Genomic DNA, 6711 nt, shown 5'->3' on the forward strand with positions numbered 1-6711 from the left:
TTTCTATATTTTATGTTTACTTCTGGATTGACATATGAAAGAATTGTGATTGAATAATTTTTTTCTTGTTTCAATCTACTCAGCCTTTAGAAACCATTTTTATTCTATTGTATTCTTAAATTAATAGGTTTGTAAGTGCTATCTTTTTATATCAAACTTTTTCCTTTGTGAGACTCCTTGCATTGTATGTTTTTATACCTTTCGAGTTATTTGTTTTCCCAACTCTGAACATTATTTCTTTGAATTGGATGATGTTTTTATTGGTTCTTTCATCATTGACTTTTAACTATATTTTGTAATCCATTCATATTATGTATACTTACTTATAAGCAAGATTTTATATACCATTTTATGAACTGTTCTCTGTGTTTTCTGTCATTTTTACTTATCTGGTTCTTTATTAATGCCTTCTTTTTCCTTAAATTAATATTTGGTTACTCTATAGTTCTAATACTTTTGTAATTCATTATCATTACTTTTACAAACTTTTTTAAAAGTTAGTGTGCAAATTACATATAGCATCACAATTCACAGTATTTTAGTTGGATTAATGTTACTTTGATACAATGTGTACACAAAAGCTATAGTATTCCCTCCCTTTAATTTATATACTTTTTATAAATTGCATCTATTTAAATGGTATGCCCATCTGCACATAGTTTTAACTTTTGCTTCTGCAGTTTTATTATACATTAAATGGGAGAAAACTAGTAATAAAAATATAGTTATTCTTCACTTTATATTCTGAAGTGTTTACAACTATGTGTATTCACTATTCCCTCATGTGGATGTCATTTATCATCTGCATCCTTTTATTTATGATGAAAAGACTCCCTGTACTTCTTGCAGAGCTGTTGACAGTTTTTCTATTATTTTTGTTTTTCTGAAAATATCTTAATTTGTCCTTCATTTTTGATGGACAGTTTCTTTGAATATAGCATTCTTATTTGACCATCTTTTGTTTAGTATTTTAAATATGTCATTATGCTGTCTCAGATTTCATGATTATTGAAGATCTTATATGTGCAATTTGTTATTTTCTTTCTGATTTCATGATTCTTTGTTATCTTTTCTTTCAACATTTTTATTATAATGAATCTAGATAGAGATACGTTTCAGTTAACTTTTTCAGAATTCACTGAGTTTTATGGACATATAGATTAATGATTCCCATCAAATTTTAATGAAGATATTATTTGTTCATTACTTCTTTTTATCATTTCTTCATCTTTCTCTTCTCTCCTTAGACTCTAAAATCTATAGACCTTTTTATAGATTTACGATATTGTCCTATGGATTTCTGTTTCTTTATTTTTCTGCATTTACTACTTCGTATTCCTCTAAATAGGTGATATCAATTGTCTTGGGTTTGAGTTTGCTCATTCTTTCTTCTTACTGCTCAAATCACCTATTGGCCAACACATACAAATTTTACATTTCAGAGATTATAAGTTTTAAGTTCAAAATTTTCATTGGCTCATTTTATTTATTTCTGTAGCTATAATTTTATTATGACATTGTTCTTTCTGTGTCTCTGTCTCACTCTCTGTGCAAGTGTGTGTGCATGTGTATGTATTTGTGTGTGCCTGTGTATGTGTGTTCATGTGTGTATATGTGGGAGGCATGTGCTTTCCATGATTCCCTAGTGAATGTCAAAGGACAATTTGGGGGAAGAAATTCTATCCTTCCACCATGGGTTCTATGGTTCAAACTCAGGTCATCAGTCTTTTCAGTGAGCACTTTTACACACTGAGTGATCTCTCACATCTCTTTTTAATACTTCCTCTCTCTTTACTGTTATTCTCTCGATACCAGGAAAGGATCTTTGCCACACATACAATAGAAATGACACAGAGACAAGTAGTCAGGAGAACAAGAAAGACTTTATTTGTGTCGAGCTCAAGCACCAGGAAGCCAGCTCTTATTAAAGGGCCAGCTGCTATCTGTACCAAGGAATATGTAAGCTTTTTTTTATTTACTGCAGTAGGCTGAAATATGTAGTTTTATACAGATTGTGTACAATTTCAGAAGATTTTTTCTTGTTCAAGAATTGAAGTGCTGGGATGAAAGACTTACAGTACCACACCCAGTTTTTAGGGTTTTTGTTATTTGTTTGTTTGTTTTGTTGTCTTCATGTATTTTAGAGACTAATGTTCTGTCAGATTGTATAGCTGGAAAAGAATTTCCAATTCTATGGGTCTCCATTAGATTAATGGTGTCTTTTCCTGTACTTCTATTTACTACAGGGGGAAGGAAAATCTGTGTTTTTCTGGAGACATGGCCTCCTGAAGGGTGCATGCTAAAGTGTATGGTTCAATGTCCAGGGATGTGCAAACACTATTATGTGGACTCAAAGGGTCTTAAAAAAGAGTGCATAAAATTGGGAGAACAACACTGTGGTAGTGATGAGGGAGGGGAGTAAATAGGGTTGGATTTGATCAGAACACACTATGTGTATGTACGAAACTCTCAAACAATTAAAAAAATAGAACAATGAATAAAGTAGGCTTTGTTAGAGAATCAGAAAGATCTGAACAGAACCAAAAGGCTGGCCTTTCTCAAGGTAAAAAAAAAATGATGATTACTTCTTGACTGTCTTTGAACTGGAACTTTAGCGTTTTCATGCTTTAGTGTTTGAATTGGACCCCATGCACCATGGCTTATAGGCTAGAAATGCACTGTTATCTCTCTTGAGTCTGCAAACTACCCAAAACCTGAAAGTCTTATAGCTTATCAGTCTCTATAATGATGGAAAGCCAATGACTTATAATACATTTCTATCATCATGTTTTCTGCTGAATACTGACCATGAAGTAAATATACTAAGTGATCATAAAAGAAGGTAAGGAGGAATATAGACTCGATAAAAATAGAAAATTTTCAATTTTACTGTAATTTTTGCTTCTCAGATAAAAATAAACAAAAACCATAAAGGTTATTTTGTTGTTGTTGTTGTTTTTCAAGACAGGTTTTGTCTGTGTTTTTTTGGTGCCTGTCCTGGATCTCACTCTGTAGACCAGGCTGGCCTCAAACTCACGGAGATCCACCTGGCTTTGCCTCCCCAGTGCTGGGATTAAAGGTGAGCACCACCGCTACCTCACAAAGGTTAAAATTTTTATAATGTAATAATTTATTATAGCATTCTGTGTGTATCTTGTTGATTGATAGCTTTTCACTTACTTCCCTGACTACTATTTTTATTAAGGTTTCCGTTATAATGCTTTACCAACAATATTTTTGGCTTAACCTTTGAGTTACTTAGAAGTGCACTGGCTATTTAAAAATCTTTAAATAATAGCATCTAATTTGTTATACCACTGTCAGTGATAGTGGTATGCATATTCCATATCAATAGAATTCATCTTAGGCCATATTCATTATATCCTATTTTCTTACCGTCACTAAGATTCTGTCTTAAATATGCCACAGAAAACTTTGTCATGTTGCTAATATTCCATGTGGGGCAAAAAAGGAAAAGAGGGATTGTAGGGATGTTTGTCAGGTTAAAGACAGCATTTTAAAATTACACACCTTAACTCTTATCATATATCTTCAGTATAAACTAGGTCCCACGGCTTAACATGGATGTAAGAGTGATTGAGAAATATACTTTCGGGATTATGTGAAGTTATAATACCATTAAAGGAGATGGGAACTTAGGATTTTGGAATTCTCTATCACTCATTTTATGCTGCAGCCACTGTTAGAACAGATGAGTGCCAGAAATTTTCTGTGTCTCTGTTTTTTTAATCTTGAATCAAATTCTAGGAAGAGAACAGCTAATCCCACAGTATGTGATCATCCTTTAACTACAGGTGGGGTTATCATTGGACACTGATTATTTTCCCACAAGATCGTCACAAATGGAGGACAGGTATTTGATCAAAATGAAACTGTAGGGCTTTCAGGAAGAATCAATGAATGCCAAAAAATCAGAGCTATCAAAATATCCACTGTGAAAACAGAATGTATCTAGACATAAAGCACTATTTGTAAACCTGCTGCTACTGTTCACCTGGGATCATGCTCTACATTATGAATACAGCAGTGGGTGAGGTTTCATCTCTCTCTTCACAAAACTCAGACTCTAATACATAAGCTCAGGGTTCTATAAAGCAAAGATTTTTGTTTTTAGAAAGAAAATGCACAACCTACCACACAATGTAAAAATCTTAACAATATTATAAAGTATGTAGGGGCAAATAATTCAGTTTTTGAGACTATTTTGAAACATAAAGAATTATGGATTTACAAAGTACACACTATATATTTTGTAGCATTAATTATATTTCACGGTTTGCTTTGATATAAGATAATGAGAAGGCAAAAGACACTTCAGAGAAATTCTGTGCAGTCTTACTTTTCACCACCAATGTGTTCTATAATCACCTTCCAATGTTTGGGCCTTTTATTAATTATCTTTCCCACTGAACTACCAAAACATCTGAAAGAAACAACTCAAGGGAGAAAGGATTTATTTTAGCTCATGGTTCATGGGATATAGTTCATTATATCATGCAAAGCATTGCTGGGCACTGAGTTGTGCCAGTGGTGGTAGGAGTGGGCACCAACTGTTGTGACATGATAATGAAATCTGAGAGTCCTGGCCAGGAGCGGAAATGATCCATAACCCTCAAGCTCTACTCTTCTTAAAAATGCCAGTCAAGTACGACACCCTAAAATTTCTAGAACTTTCCAAAATTTTGTCACAGTCTTGGGCCAAGGATTCAAACACAATATCTTTCAGTTGACATTTCACATACAAACCATATTCCTTTGCTTTAGAAGGGGGATTTTCATGTTAAGAGTACATCAGTATACCCATATACTTTGGTTGTATTGTGATATTTTTCATTTATCAGTCTGTCTTTGCATAATTTAATTATATTAATGTGCATTGTCAGACATACAGGAGCTACATATTATATGCCCTTGTTATTAAGGCATATTAAGGAAATAAAATGTGACTTGATTTTAATTTAATTTTTCTTTATTCTTTATATTTTATTATTTGAAACAACTTTTAAATTTAAATATATTTTGTCTTTTTTATTTTTTCCTTATTCTTGAGAATTTCATACAGTTTTACAATGGAATATGGACATACATATTCTCAATTTCCTTCCTCCTGTTCCTCCATGTAGTCCCTTTTCATTTTTGTATGCATATTTATTTACGTGTATGTGTGTATTTTTGTGCATATGTGTGAGGGTACCTATGGAGGCAAGAAGATGTTTAGTCTTTGAGAGCTGGAGTTACAGGTGGTTATGAGCCATTTGACATTGGTGATGCGAACTGAATTCTAGTCTTCTGTAAGAGCAGCAAGCATTCTTAACTGCTGAACAATATCTCCAGTCTCATTCTATTTCCTTAAAGAGAAGGAGTTAGCATGGATTACTTCCTAACATATAGCTTTTTATTATGTGAATTTTTTGGACAGAATGAGAAGGTTCAAAAGTAACAGTCTTGCATTAGCCTCTGGTTTTACAAATGAATCCATTTCATTCTCCTAGTTTTGAAACAAATATTAAATTCCTTTTCTTACACTCAAGGAATGGCATATGAGGGGAATTTTTTGGTAAGAAAATAACAAGCACAGATGTTACCACTTAACTACTTTTTTATTATGTTCTGGTGAATAATTTCTGTGTTCCAAGTACTATGAAACATAATTACTTTTCCTTGAGACAAACTGTATAAGGGTATATTAGTTTAATAACTAAATAATCAAAGTGAACTACAAACCCTGTTAGAATAAAACAGGGTCTGTAGCAGCAAATGTGGTTAAGAGTAAAACAGGGTCTGCAGCAGCAAATATGGTTAATATAATGACTTAGGTCTGGGTGTATTCGCAAAGTCCCTCACCAAATCACTAATTCGCTTATGGAACAAGGAAAGTGTAACTCAGAGAATAATGATTTCATAAACCCTGACCTTGGGAAACTTCTATGAACTCATAGTTAGTAAATCTCTGTATTGCTGAAAACAGACTGGTTGAAATCAGTATATCACTTCTCCTTCTCCTGCCCAACACTATACTTTCTAACAATTTGGTTTAAGCCACATGAAAGAATAATCCAGAAGCATTTCAAGATCTTTAAGTATTCAGAAGGTGGACTACAGGAAAGGATGGTTTTGTTGTTTTGAATGGGCAAAGTAACAAGGTCTGCTTTCAACTAGTAGACATCTAGGCAATAGGTGAGTAAAAGAAGTCACTGAATCATGATAAGGAAAAATGATAATCTTCAGATGTTGCAATAATATAAACAAAAATCAGTGACATGAACATACATTAATAATGAAACATATAAAAAATACTATTGTAAACTATTTTCCACACTATTTTATAGACAGACTCCCTTGAGGTATCTGTATCAATTCTTAGCACGAACCTAGACTGTATTGTCTTTAAGAATTATAGTTTGCCTCTGTGTGTGTAAAAGAGAGAAGAGAGGGAAAAGGGTACTGATGAAAGAGAATCAATATACTAGTTGAACTATTGATAACTGTAAGACTTATAATAATAACCTCAAAAGAAACAATATATTCACCTTTCTCTTGGGGAAGAACCTTAGGTAACTGTGTCTAGAAGAATGAAGCTTACCTTTTGGGCTGGCAAGATGGTTCATCAGGTAAAGGTGCCTGCTATCAAATTTAATGACCTGACTTTGATCCCTGGGACCCACATAGTAGAAACAGAGGCCTTACAAC

Source organism: Peromyscus eremicus, chromosome X, assembly GCF_949786415.1.
Source record: "Peromyscus eremicus chromosome X, PerEre_H2_v1, whole genome shotgun sequence".
Lineage (NCBI taxonomy): Eukaryota > Metazoa > Chordata > Mammalia > Rodentia > Cricetidae > Peromyscus > Peromyscus eremicus.